At 35.9% G+C, this 15,278-nt stretch overlaps 1 protein-coding gene across 4 annotated transcripts in view; it reads left to right on the forward strand.

Moving 5' to 3' along the window:
- Positions 1–15,278, forward strand: part of LOC101893006 (heme transporter FLVCR2) — a 146,765-nt gene that overhangs the window by 37,447 nt on the left and 94,040 nt on the right. The window contains exon 1 of one of the 4 annotated variants that reach the window (XM_005178961.4): positions 11,648–11,892. The exons of the other annotated variants lie outside the window; for them this stretch is intronic. The gene's annotated coding sequence lies outside the window, so the exon portion shown is untranslated. Of the gene's footprint in view, positions 1–11,647; positions 11,893–15,278 lie in introns of those variants that run through there. 4 annotated transcript variants of the gene reach the window in all.

Consider the following 15,278-nt stretch of genomic DNA (forward strand, 5'->3'; position numbering starts at 1 on the left):
CTGTATGGCTACCCCTCCTCTCTCAACATTACTCTCCACCTCATTTAGGTAAATAGCTCTCACATGAACGCCTTCATAATGAGCGCTTCTAGTGTGATAATTATCATAATTAATAATTCCATGTAACAGCATTTGTTCTCACACGCATACAAACACACTCAATCACACACGCTCACGTCCACACCCACCCCTTCATCATTTGATCACTGCAATTGTTGTAATGACAGGCTTCCGTGGAAATTAATCCATTCACTTCAAGTCCGAGCAAATTTGATTTCGTGGGCTGCAAATATTTAAATGAATAAAAATGCATTGTTCCACACTTGCTTGTCCGAAAAAATTGGGAGAGAGATAGAGAGAGAGAAGCGGGACCGAAACTAAAACATTATGAATTGATTAGACGTGATTTGGTGCGGCAGTGGCAGATTTGTCGGGTGTTTTACATTTTTTTTCATATTTCAGCTTAAGTGAAATTTTGATTGACGAGTTGGAAAAATGTTCCAAGGGTTAAGTGAAAATGGCGAATATATGTCGGGAGACTCATGCAAATGACATGATGATTGTTTTTTGTTCCCACCCATCTTTTTTCTCTATTGGATGGGATGGTTTATTTTATGACAGCTGTGCGCTGATTTGGGGTTTTATTTTATCAATTTGGACTAAATATTTTTACCAGATATTGCAATTTTGGATAGCAATAGCGATGATGATGATGATGACTAAATTACACATATGTACATATGAGTATGTATGCGGTTTGTCTATGTTGAGAGCTCGCTAATGCTTAGGTGAGAAGTGATTGTAAAGGGCAATATTAAATCCAGGAAGTAATTTGTCGCACATGTTTAGAAAAATAGTCAGTAATTGGGAGGCTAAAAAATGCAAGGGAGATAGTCGTATGGTCTTTTAAGTCCCCAATCCTTTTGCGGAATTACAGCTGACAGCAGTTCCAACTTGAAAGTCTGCGCGGAAAATAAATTGAAATGCATATCAAAACCAATTCGAGTGAAAAATGAAGGATGCTAAACCTTTCCATATAAAATGTACAAAAAATCTCCCATTTCGTTGGGCCTCGAACCCAATGGATCAGTAGATTAAAAGATATCTCTTTTTTAGAGGGCAGATAGGGGAAGATAGCCCTTAATCTGCTTCCTAAAGGAAAATATAATTCATGTAGCCAAGAAAATAATCTTATACCCAAAAATGATTTTTAGAATGGTCATATAGTCTAAAGACCCTCAAAATGCATTACAGATTTTTCAAAGGCCATTTATCTAATACGGTCTGGTAAAAAGTTCTAAAAACAAGTTTTCTCAAGGTGAACGATCTACATAATGCCTCCCATAGATTAAAATCCTTCTGTGGACAGAAGGTGTTGTATCTACCGCATAAATGTTTTTAGTGTAACTAAGCCTTTGGAATATGTTCTACATATGTAGATCTTTGATTTTTCATCTGAAGCAGTCCTTTGAAGAACATCTACGATCGGATTACTTTTTAAATCTTCCATTCCCTCACGACTTTTTAATGATTTCTCATCCAGAGCTCAAATTTGTTAGCTTTTAATCGTCAGTGAAAAATACTCGCGAGCGGAAATGCTCGAAGTCTACGAGTTTTACATGAAGTCTACTCTCAACTCTTAAGTTGTTTGTAGGAGTGTTCGCTATTTACTGTTGTTTGAAAATATCAGTGAATGACAAAATGTTAAGAATAAAGTAAAAATTTACTCTAAGAGTAAAATCGAGTCGAAAATATTTTGGCCGATTTATGCGTTTGTGTGTGTGTGAGCAATAGCGAACTGTTTTGATGTTGCTGTGAATAGGAAAGGAGGAAATCGTGTATTTTTTTAATTTATTCTCATTTCGTTTCAGCTGTGAGCAGAGAAAACACACACACTTACAGATAATTCAACGATATTACAAAACTAAGAGAGTACTTGTCAAGAGTAGAATCTGTTCCATTTCAAGCGGTTTATACTCTGACTCCTAAACGAGCAAAGCCTACTCGCTCTAATTTGAGTGACATAAAATTTAGAGTATGCTCGATTTATTTTTTGCTCACAGGAGCACTTTTGCTCGAAGAGCGAATCGGTGCTCTGCTTCTTTTTAAAAATTCTTCTTTACAAGAAAAACGAAAAAAGAAAAAAAATACATTAAGTTGGTCCTCTTATAGAATTCCGTCTACCTACTCATGACTTTCTGACCTTTTCAAGGTAAGGTCTTTGGAAAACAGAAGAACATTTGTAGAGAGACTAGATCTTGTGATATTTTATTTATACATAATATTTGGAATGGCTACATGGTAATATATATCATTTTATAGGGCCAAAAGTGCCTAGACGAAATAACGGTTTTAGACCTAGGTCTCTTTGGACCAAATCCGTTTCAGGACATTTGGAGTCGATCTAGCGATGTCCGTCCATACGTCTATCTAACTGTCTGGCTTGCGCACACGATAACTCTCGAAGGAAGTATCCGATTTGATCCAAACTTGGTACATCGTAATATTTTTGTCAAACTTAGATCGAGTTCGGAAATGGGCAATATCGGTCCAGTCCTTCTGGTACCTCTCCCACGAAGGATCGAAATTTTCAAAAAATATATTTTCTGCACAGAAAGAGAACGGATAATCCGATTTTGCTCCAACTTTTCGAATCCTAATATTTGTGTCAGTTCTAGGTCAGGTGCGAAAATGGGCAATATCGGTCAACTCCATCAAGTACCTCCCCCACAAAGGGTTAAATTTTTGAAAAATGACAATACTCATAAAATGTGATGTAAGAGTCCGATTGTCTTCAAATTTCACACATCCCAATATTTTTATTAAGCCAAGGTCTGGTGCCGAGATGGAATACATCGGTCCACTCCTTCTGGTACCTCTACCACAAAGGGTCAAATTTTCAAAAACAAATATTTTACTGCACAGAAAAGAGAATAATCCGATTTTTCTCCAATTTTGCAAATCCTAATATTTGCGTCGGTGCTAGGTCAGGTGCGAAAATGGAAAGTATCGTTCCACTCCATCAAGTACCTCCCCCACAAAGGGTCAACATTTTCAATATTTACAACTCTTATAAAATGTTATATATACCCCAATATTTTTATGAACCCAAGTTCTGGTGTAAGGATGAAATACATCGGTTCACTCCTTCTGGTGCCTCCCTCACAAAAAGTCGAAATTTTCGAAAAAAAAAATATTTTTTTGCACAGAAAGAGTAGCAATAACGTAAAATGTGAAGTAAGAATCCGATTATCTTAAAATTTCACACATCCCAATATTTTTAGAAACCTAAGATTTGGTGTTAAGACGGAATACATCGGTCTACTCCTTCTGTTACCTCCCCCACAAAAGTTCGAAATTTTGAATAACCTTCAAACTCATAAAAAGGCAAAATTAACATCCAATTCCATTTAGACTTGGCACATCTGAATATTTCTATCAACACCGGATCTGTTATAAAAACGGTAGAGATCGGACCATTCCTTCTGGTACCTCCCCCACAAAGGGTCAAATTTTTGAATAACTATAAATTTTATAAAATGTGATGCAAGTATCCGATTATCTTCAAATTACACACATCACAATATTTTTGATAACCCAAGGCCTGGTGTGAAAATTGAATATATCGGTCAACGCATTCTTACACCTACCTACAAAGGTCAAAATTTTGTATATCCATGAAGGTCATAAGACGCGAAATTATTATCCGATTCCGTTCAAACTTGGTACATCTCAATATTTCAATCAACACAAGATCTGCTGTAAAGATGATAGAGATCGCAAAATTTCTTCTGGTACCTCCCCCACAAAGGGTCAAAGTTTTGAATAACCAAAACTTTCGAAATAAGTCGGCGATTCTTTTCAACTGGCTATATCTAAATAGTTCTCTAAACAAGAAATCTGATAAGAATATGTAATTTATCGGAATTTATGATTTCGCAAAAAATTGGATATAAATGTTCAATTTTCTTTAAATTTGGCACGTACCAATATTTTTATCTTTATTAGATGAAGTATGAAAATGGAACACTTCGGACCTCTATATCTGTTACCTCACGCATATTTCCACATTTTCCAAAAATTTGCACATATCTCATATAAAGTATAGGAAGAAGTCCATATAGTCCAAATCTGACACGTTGTAATATTTATATCACTCTTAGGTCAGATGCGAATTGGTCGATATTGTCCAACTGCTTCGGAACTTCGGATAAAGTGTCAACAGTTTACATAATCATAACGCAAGACGCGGTGTATACATTTGTAGGCAAAACTGACTGATACTCCTTTACTTGTTTTTTACCCCAAGTCAATTTCTTCATATGTGTCGAATATCTTATATTTAAATTTTGTTTTAATGTAGTTAATAAAACTGTGAGATAGCTAAACTACACACTGGGTCACTTCGAAAATTGATTTTATAACGGTAAATATAGAGAAAATCGGAATTTCTTGGATTTTCAAATTTAAACCTGGATAACTTATATTCTGAACAAAGGATTTCTATTATTTTTTTCTTTGAAAGGGTCGAGTGTTACCTTTCCATCGATTGACAAATAGCAAAGTTGCAGTGGTTAAAGTGTGAATAAAATTCATCAACAACGTGCTCTACACTGCAAAGCTGATACCGAACAGTGGTATTATTTATTCTTTCTATAAAGAAAAATTGATAAGCTTTCAATTACGGCATTAAAATCGGTAGAGAAAAAGAAGAGTTATATTTTTTTAATAGAAATCCGTTGTTAAAAATAAAAGTTATGCAGGTTTAAAATTTAAAATCCAAAAAATCGGATTTTCTCTATATTTACCGTTATAAAATCAATTTTTGAAGTGACCAGAGGCACATTCGTCATCTGTGGGCACACGCAAACCAGAATTGGAACATTAGAAAAAATGTGTATTTTTTTATTTATTTATTTATTATTATTATTATTATTATTATTATTATTATTATTATTATTATTATTATTATTATTATTATTATTATTATTATTATTATTATTTTTTTTTTTTTTTTTTTTTTTTTGTTTTGAAAATTTGTAGCACATTGTAATTTTGCAATAACTAGTCAGCCAACACTAGTCAGTGGCTAACAAAAAAAAAATTACCACAACGCGATTAATGAACTCAAGCAACCCACCAGCCAAGTTCTGAGAGAGCTTAACCAAGTTATTGGCAATCGACTTACGATTTCATTCCATATCCACTTGACCGCAATTTTTCAACCTGTCAATACAACAATGTTAAATAAATGTCATGGCATTGGTAAGGGCTTTCCCATTTTGACATATTTGTGGATAACGGCATTAAGTTTAGAGATAAAAATTAAAAATTACATTAAATAATTTCATTTCAAGAGCTTAAGAGGCCCTGGGAAAATTTTATCTTTCATACCTCCCTTCCTCCCTCTCTCATTACACATGTATATCAACTCGTGGGCAAACAAAAATTTATTGTATTACCTTTATCGCATATTAACTATCAAAACCTGATGATTGTGACAATATGGAGTGAAAAATTGGAGGGTAACATCTGTTCGATAGTTCGTTTGTCTGATTAAATGAATGCCGATAAAATCTAGGTTTCTTATCTCCCAGTGGACATTGAGTGCCCGTGTCCCATGAAAGAGCCCTTCCATACACATACAGGGTTAGATAAAAAAAACTGCAATCAACTTCAGACTGCTGTCATTTCTAAGCCACTCATCCGACATCTGTTAAAATTATTTCAGTGGTAGCTCTTATATTGTTTACAAGCGTACAACAGCATTTTGGTGAGGATTTTCCAGAAAAAAAAAACTTATTCGTGATGGAATTCAAGCGTGATAGTGTGATTTCTTTATATTTGGCTGGAAACCGACAAGTGGCTATCGTTAGAGCACTCCAGCATTTAAATGTAAATAAATCTTTTGTGTCTCGTACCATCGCTCCATACCGTGATACTGGTAGCTTAGCCCGACGTCAAGGAAGTGGATGGAAGAAAACAGCAACATCAGCAGAAATGATTCGAAAAGTAAAGAAGCGATTTGATTGCAACCCGCGTCGCAGTGGCCGATAAATGGCTCTTGAGCTGAACATTGTGCAATATTCCATTCGGCAAATATTGAAAAATGAGTTCGGGGTAAAGTCATTGAAATTCCAAAAAGCGCAAGAACTTACACCGCAAGAGAAAGAAAATAGTTTCAAAAGAGCTAAAGAGTTGCTGCTTAGCTTGGCCGAAAGTGGTGAACTGCCGAATTTGGTTTTCTCCCTCTCCGTTAAGAAAACATTCGTTGTCCAGCAGTTTGTAAACAATCAAAATGATCGTCGTTACTTGTGCACCTTCGGTGGGCCACCAGAACTCAGGCGCCGGCCATGGTGATGATGTGGGCCGCCATATTAATCGACCGTGGCATCAGAATAAATGCCGAATATTATCGCGAAAACATTCTGAAGGGTGTATTAAAGCCTTGGGCCCGCAAACATTTGCCCCCAGACCTTGGACGTTCCAACTGGACTCAGCACGCGTCAACCAAGAATGGTTACAAAATGAGGTTCCTCCACCAAAATCTCCGGATACCAATCCGTTGGACTATTGTGTCTGGAGTATTTTGAAAAGCAAGGTTGGCACTAAAAAATGCCAAAGTGTCGATCACCTCAAGCATCAGAATAAATGCCGAATATTATCCCGAAAATATTCTGGAGGGTGTATTAAAGCCTTGGGCACACAAACATTTGGCCCCAGACCTTGGACATTCCAATAGGACTCAGCACGCGTAATACAGGAATGGTTACAAAAGGAGGTTTCTCCACCAAAATCTCCCACCACAATTTTCGGATACAAATCCATTAGCCTATTGTGCCTGCAGTATTTTGGAAAGCAAGGTTGGCACTAAAAAATACCAAAGTGTCGATCACCTTAAGCAAGCGCTTCGCCGGGAATGGGCCAAAATACCGCAGAGCAACATTCGGGCATCGTGTGAGGGTTTCATTAGCCGTTTGAAGGCCATAATTCGTGCTAAAGGTGACCAATTCGAACAAATCTAAACTTATTCTAAAATTGGCTGCTATTTCCGACATTTTTTGCTTTCATTCAATAAAATTGAAAAAAAAAAATGTTAAAATTAGGACGTTTGACTTTGTTGCAGTTTTTTTGTCTCACCTTGTACATACATAAATTTTCGTTAATGATGTAACGTTTTTCAATTACATATGATCTTCTCAGTCCAAGTCAAGTTTGTTTGATGTTCACTGGGGAATTGTTGTTGGCATTCTTTGTTTAAGAGGTTGTATGATTGAGATAAATATACAGATCAGTTGCCATTTAACACTGTATTATCAACTAATTATAGATTTCATCTAATAATACACACCTTTTCCGATATCATATCAAAAACAAAATTGTACTAATAATAAATATCTGGTGATACTTTCTACCTTAGGCTTATCGCTGGGAAACCGCTATCAGCTTCTCTAATATTATCGCCAATCATTCATGGTAGAGGTCAGTTAAGAACAATTTAGCATTTTTTTTTGTTTTTTGTACAAAAACTATGAACTCAATTGAACTTGCAAAAAAAGTCCCTCTCCAATACCGGATTTTTTTTCAGGAAATTCATTTGGTGTTTAAAATACGAATTTTTTTTTCTAAAGCATATTGTGGTCAATTTTAATATAATTAAATAAAATACAAAGGCTGCTTTGGTCAGGGCGGCATTCTCTTCGTGGAACGCATATCAAAATTCTCTTTACTTCCAGTCATTGTTTTTGCATTGAACTGCATTGTTTTTGCAGAGACTGATAATCGCTTTCTTTAAAGTTTTGTTTTATTTTGGACACCCTACCCTGTATTATTGAGTAAGTTCGATTTTTCTATTGGCTGAGAGACAGTAATTATTATTAATTTTTTTCTTTGTTTATTATTTAATTTTTAACTTGATATGAATTGAGATTTATAAAAAAGGTCCGCAATATTAACTTATATTTATAAATGACAATAAAATTACGAATTAATCAATTCCATTTGGAATTTGTCAAACACCACACAAAATCTTTTCGGAACGTGAATTTGAGGTGTTCACTTTGAAATAGTAGCTATTCCGAAATATATAAATTAACCTGCTACTTCATCAGCGAAAAATCCACCCTAAAATTTTAGATTCGTTTTTTGTCTCAAAATGCATAATTTGTTCAGTTTGGCAAAATTTCTTAATCAAAACTTCATATATTGTACTAAATTTTCAGATTTTTAAAAATTTTATATGTTTTTCGAAATATTCGAATATAGGAAAAAACCAAAAATCTTTAATTTTGAAGTCTGCCGAAGAGGATATTGGTAAAACCAATGCAGAATGGACCCACATCCAATTATTCTGGCCAAAAGTATTCCGACCTCTCCCTATGTAAACCCTAGAAACCAAGAGACCTTAATATCAAATTTCAAAATTTCACCTTTATCCCTTCCCACCGACGTTGATGTCAATATAAAATTTCAGAATTTCAGCCAATACCAAATTTAGTAAAATTTAGTAGGCATATCCAAAACAATCAACATTTTTAAATGGTACACACCAACAGTGATCCGAAATTATTACCATTTAGTACTTCTCGAACAATTATAGTATGAATTTGCAAAACCACCACTAGACCTCAACACGAGCTATCAACACAGACTTCAATATCAAATTTCGAAATTCCAGCTCTTTCCACTCACTCAATGCCAAATTTAGTACCACTTAGTACTTTTCGTAAAATTTTTGTACTCATTTGTAAAACCGTTCCATATCTCTATCCCAGACACCAACAGTTATCGTAATATAAAATTTTGCGGTTTCAGCTTTATGCCTTCACCCAATGCTAAATTTACTACCATTTAGTACTTTTTGTACAATTATAGTGTAAGTTTCCAAAACCACTTTCGTATCTCAATATCAGGAACCAACAGAGACCTCAATATGAAATTTTAGAATTTTAACTCTATCTACCTTCACTCAATACGAAATATAGTACCATTCAGTACTTTTCTAAAAATTATAGTAGTCTTTTCCAAAATCACCTCCATATCTTAACCACTAACACCAATACTGAAATCATTATCAAATTTCAGGATTATCAAATTTTTTATACATTTATACTACATATGTCCAAAACCCATACCAAATTTTAGATTCAAAGTTAATAGTACTAAACAAGTACGCATATCTAAAACCACCGTTTACACTCAACCGCAGACCTCAACAGTGACGTCCGTATGAAATTTCAGAATTTCAGCTCTATTCATCCACCTAATACTCAGTTTAGTAACACTAAATAATTTTCAGGCAATTACAGTAGACATTTCCACAACTACCTCCATATTTTAACAACAGCAACAGAGACCTCAATATCAAACTTGAGTATTTCAGCCCTATCCCTTCACCCAAAATTCAGAATTTTACCTCTGTCCCTTTAACCAAGACCAAAATTAATACCATTTTGTACTTTTCGTACATTTCCAAAACTAGCTTCATATATCCAGGCTACACATGAAAAGCGACACTAATACCAAATTTCACATTTTAATTACTATCTGTTCACCCAACACCAAATTGTACCTAATATTGTACTATTTAGTACTTTTCCAAAACCACCTTTTTACCACAAACATACCTTATAAAATGGGACCCCCATATTAAATATTAAAATTCCAGCTTAATCCGTTCACCTTAAACCAAACTATTCCAAATTTAATAAATGGTACTAACTGGTACAGTTCCAGACTAAGTACACATTTCCCAAACCATCTTCATATATCAAACGTTCTTTTCAACCTTGATTTGCATACCAAATTTCAAGAGTTGAGTTCTCTCCGTTCACATTCTGGTGGCCAACCGAAGGTGCACATTTTCGGCTGACCTCTTTGCTGACCTCATTTTGTTTGTTTACAAACTGCTGGACGACGAATGTTTTCTCATCAGAGAAAACCAAATTCGGCGGTTCTGCACTTTCGGCCAAGCGACGCAACTCTTTAGCTCTTTGGAGTCTATTTTCTTTCTGTTGCGGTCTAAGTTCTTGCATTTTTTTGGAATTTCAATGGCTTTACCCCGAGCTCATTTTTCAATGTTTGCCGAATGAAATATGGCGATATGTTCAGCTCACGAGCCATTTTTCGGCCACTGCGACGGGTTTCGTTCAAGTCGCTTTTTTACTTTTCGAACCATTTCTGCTGATGTTGCTATTTTCTTCCGTACACTTCCTTGACGTCGGGCTACGCTACCAATATCAAGGTAACGAGCGATGGTAAGAGACCCAAAAGATTTATTCACATTTAAATACTGGAGTGCTCCAACGATAGCCACTTGTGGTTTTCCAGCCAAATATAAAGAAATCACCCTATCACGCTTGAATTCCATCACGAATAACTTTTTTTCTGGAAAAATTCTCACCAAAATGCTTTTGTACACTTGTGAAATACTGAAGTCCTTCAACATGAGACGAAAATGTGGTCAACTCATTCCAAAAGTAAAATCGGAACTACGATATTTCAAGTTCTTATAAGAATCACCAAAAAGTTGTCCTGCTTCATATTCAGTTATCTCATGATTGTTAAAGAGTAAAAATATGAAAGTAGGAATCACAAATTCCGAAACTTAACTCTTACTTACTTAGCTGGTTCGATACAGAACATTTGTTCCATAAGACGAGTTTAGAAAAGATTTCCAGGTGCGTCGGTCTGTGCGCATTTTTTCCAATTTGAAAGACCATGTTTCGATATATTGTCTTCGACTTGATCTTTCCATTTAATTCTTGGCCTTCGCCTTCTGCGTGAACCATCAGTAAGCTCGCTTTTATATGCCTTATGAGCTGGGGCATCCCCATCCATTCGCACTACATGGCCTAGCCACAGTAGTCGCTGCAGCTCAATACGTCTGACTATGTCGATATCCGTGTATAGATGGTATAGCTCGTGGTTCATTCGACGTCAATGCAGATCGGCCCGTAGATCTTTCGGAGAATTTTTCTCTCAAACGCTCCAAGCGCTGCCTCATCCGCTTGCGCAAATACCCATGCTTCAGATCCATACGACAGCACGGGTAGTATCAGTGCCTTGTAGAGTGTGAGTTTGTTCTGGCGAGATGTGGCCTTGTTTCCGAACTACTTACATAGTCCATAGTAGCATCTGCTGGCCAAACACTATCCTTCTCCGAATCTCAAAACTGATGTCATTTGTTTTGTTTATGGCGATACAGAGGTAGATAAAATCACTGACTACCTCAAAGCTGTAGTTTTCAAATTCCACAGTTGGTCCGAGTCTACTGGACGTCTTGGACGCGTTGATACCATCAGCTTGGTCTTCTCGCCATTTACTGCCAGACCCATTTTGGCAGACTCCTTCTCAATTTGTTCAAAGGTGGCTGTTACCGCTCTCAATGTTCGACCCATTATTCTGTCGAAACTTAACACTGAACTATAACAGAGAGGATATAAAGTATAGTTCTGCCAAATAACTCAATTTTACCCAAAACATCTAAACTTTAATTGTAGGGCACTACTCGAGTCGACCACGCCTCCCCTTATTTGCTTCACACCATACCGCTGTTATTCGCTTTTTTTTTTTTTTTTTTTTTGTTTTTATTCTGGTATTCCGGTCTGCCGTTGGGAAAATCATTCAATGTTGTGTTGACTGGTTCTCAGTAACGTGCCAGACGTCTAACTTAAAATATGGACGTACAATAATAAACAATAAAACAATATTTTAACTTTTTGTTAACGATTTTTAATTACACCAACAAAACGCGAGTTAATCAGCCGTCAGTCGTTGCGGGCGAAAATCAGGCAATAACAAAACGGCGAATCGAATGAGCGAATAAATTACAATATTTTTGGTGGTGATTTTTTCAAATTAAATAAAATACATTTTATTAACAAATCGAATGTGAGTCAACTTAAAAAAAAAAAAAAAAAAACAATAAAACAAAGTAAATTTAAAATCGAATATCAAACAAATCATAAAAAGCCCCCCCATATCAAAACGTGGAGAAGTGAAAAAACTCTCAACGCTTATCTCTGGCATTTGCCAATACTTTGTTGCATTTTTCAGTTTTTTTTGTTTTTATTTCAAGATTTACAAAAACAAAACAGCCAACCACAACATGTTTGACTTACACTTCAACGTTTAGTCATTCAGTGGGTCATAAAATCTCATTACTTGGCGAGACAGCCATCTGGAGTAGCGTCGATTTTAATCTGAGATTTGATAATTTCGAAAATGCTTTAAATTGAATATTTGCCGCATTCTGACTGACTAGATTTGTGCGTAAAGTCGGAACTGTAACATGTTAAACCGCTGCTGCTTAAATTTGTATTCGTTTTGTGTTTGTTTTTCGTAACATTTGCCCCCTACCTTCTGTGTCACACTCAACAACATTTTGATAAGACCACCTGTTTGAACAAATCTAATGCGAGTGTTGTCTGGCAAATTTTTTTGATGGACTGATAAACATTCTGCTGACAAGAAAAAAGGTGTGTGCGTTTTTTGCCTAATCTCAAATAAAGAGAGTGAAGAATAAAAATAAATTAAGGCTAGTAGCTGTTTTGAAAGAAGAAATAATCATCATTTTGTTTGAAATAAAAAAGTGAGAGCAATTTAATCTATGTTAATGCTTGAGACTGCGGGAAGAAAGTGATAAACATGATTACACTGGGCAACACAAAAATACACAATTTCAGGAAACAAGTAAAAAAGATTAAGTTCGGCCGAACTTTTAATACCCTTCACCTTAGGGTCATGGGAAACATTGGAACCAATTATGACCCACAAATACCAATTCTATGACATATTCGAGGGAAAATGTCATCATCAAAATACCGAATATCGGGAAGCATGGGGCTATACAAAAACGTGGACCTATACAAACAATGTTGCGCCACACGAACTAGAACTCATTATGGCCTACAAATACCAATTCTCAGACAAATCCGTGAAAAAATGTGGTAAAAATAATTAAAATACCAAATATCGGGAGGTACTGTTATATGGGGGCAATACCAAAACGTAGACCTATACGTGCAATGCTTCTCCACCGGAGCTAGAACCCATTACGACCAACAAATACCAATTCTTAGACAAATCCATGAAAAAAATGTGGAAAAATCATCAAAATCCCGAATATCGGGAGGTACCGTTATATGGGGTCGCCAAAGAAATGAAATCTCTATTTCCATTATATATAAAAAAAACATTTCCATCAATGTTGTTAAAAACGATTTCTACTATGGGCCTCAGAAGACATGCAAAGTCGAAATCTTACCTAACTGCCATGAATTTATAAATATTCAAAACTCATTATAGGGTTAATGCCGAACTTCATGTTAGTTTATGCAAAAGACTCCTACAAAGCTCCATTTTAGAAGGATGACGTCAAAGACCAAAATATTCTTCAACAAATTTCATTATAAGTCACCAAAGAAAAGAGGGGAGAATTTATTGGATTGCTTACGTTTTAGATATATGGGGTATCCGGCAATGTTAATAATAACAATGCGAGGATTATTTTGATTTAAAAATGTAATACTCATGTAAGCCCCCAAAGGGCCCTTTTTCCAAAATATGGTTAAAAACTCGTTTTAAACAGTATAATAGAAAGTCAAAATATTCTACAAAATTATTTGCCATAAAATTCTACTATAGGTCCCAAAATATTTGCATCAATGTTGCCGAAAACGCCAAAAAATTAACCCTCATTATATCCTCAGACATGTGGCTAGATAGGGTATATAAGGTGAGATAAAAAAATCTGCAACAAAGTCAAACGACATTTTTTTTAAATTTTATTGAATGAACGCAAAAATGTCGGAAATAGCATCAAATTTTAGAATAAGTTTAGATTTGTTCGAATTGGTCACCTTTGGCACGAATCATGGCCTTCAAACGGCCAATGACACCGTCACACGCTACCCGAATGTTGCTCTGAGGTATTTTGACCATTCCCGGCGAATCGCTTGCTTGAGGTGAGCTTTCCAAAATTCTCCAGACACAATAGTCCAACGGATTGGTATTCGGAGATTTTGGTGACCATTTCGCGCTGGAAACGAAGCGAGGAACCTCGTTTTGTAACCATTCTTGGGTGGCGCGTGCTGAGTGCAATGGTGTTGAGTTCTGTTGGAATGTCCAAGGTCTGCGGCCAAAATGTGCCCAAGGCTTTAATACACCCTTCAGAATATTTTCGCGATAATATTCGGCATTTATACTGATGCCACGGTCGATTAATACGAGCGGAGAGCGGCCATCGGCCCACACCATCACCATAGCCGGCGATTGAGTTCTGGTGGCGAACCGAAGGTGCAGATTTTAAGCTGACCTCTTTAGCAAGTAAACACGATAATTTTGTTTGCTGGACAACGAACTAACTGCTGAACAACGAATGTTTTATCATCGGAGAAAACCAAATTCGGCAGTTCACCACTTTCGGCCAAGCGAAGCAACTCTTTAACTCTTTTGAGTCTATTTTTTTCTGTCGCGGTGTAAGTTCTTGCACTTTTTGGAATGGACTTTCAATGGCTTTACCCCGAGCTCATTTTTCAATATTTGCCGAATGGAATATTGCGATATTTTCAGCTCACAAGCCATTTTACGGACAATGCGACGCTGGTAGATCAAGTCGCTTCTTTACTTTTCGAACCATTTCTTCCGTCCACTCCCTTGATGTTGGGCTACGTTACCAGTATCAGTATCACGGTAACGAGCGATGGTAAGCTGTCATTGGAATAATTTTAACAGCTGTCGGACTAGTGGTTTAGAAATGACAGCAGTCTGAAGTTAATTGCAGTTTTTTTATCTCACCCTGTATTTATATCATATTTATTTAGGTCCGATAAAAAGTGGACAATATTGGACCATTCCTTAGGCATCTACTCCATAGAGTGTCAACAATTTGAATAATCATAACAGAAATCAAAATATTTATATAATCGAACATTGGCTGAGATTACATCTGACAATACTGACTGGTACTTTATAACTTGTTATGTTATAAAATTCAATCATTTTCAATCGTTGTTCGTTTGTGAGACGATTCACGGTTAAATTATAGACCAACCCGAAGATGTTTGACAGTGATACAAAACATAAAAACCGGCGTGAGCGTTTTTGCCAGGGTTGCCGGTAATATTATATCTAAATAATCATCCTTTATTTCTGAAAGATCATTTGGCGTTGTTTTTTTATTAGAACTTCCATCAATAAAACTGATTTCTTTAGATAAAGGATCTTCCACAGCTTTTCTAAAGTTAGTAGAAGTTTTGGAGATCATCAGTGGATAG

This window comes from Musca domestica, unplaced genomic scaffold (assembly GCF_030504385.1).
Source record: "Musca domestica strain aabys unplaced genomic scaffold, Musca_domestica.polishedcontigs.V.1.1 8, whole genome shotgun sequence".
NCBI classification, from domain to species: Eukaryota; Metazoa; Arthropoda; class Insecta; order Diptera; family Muscidae; genus Musca; species Musca domestica.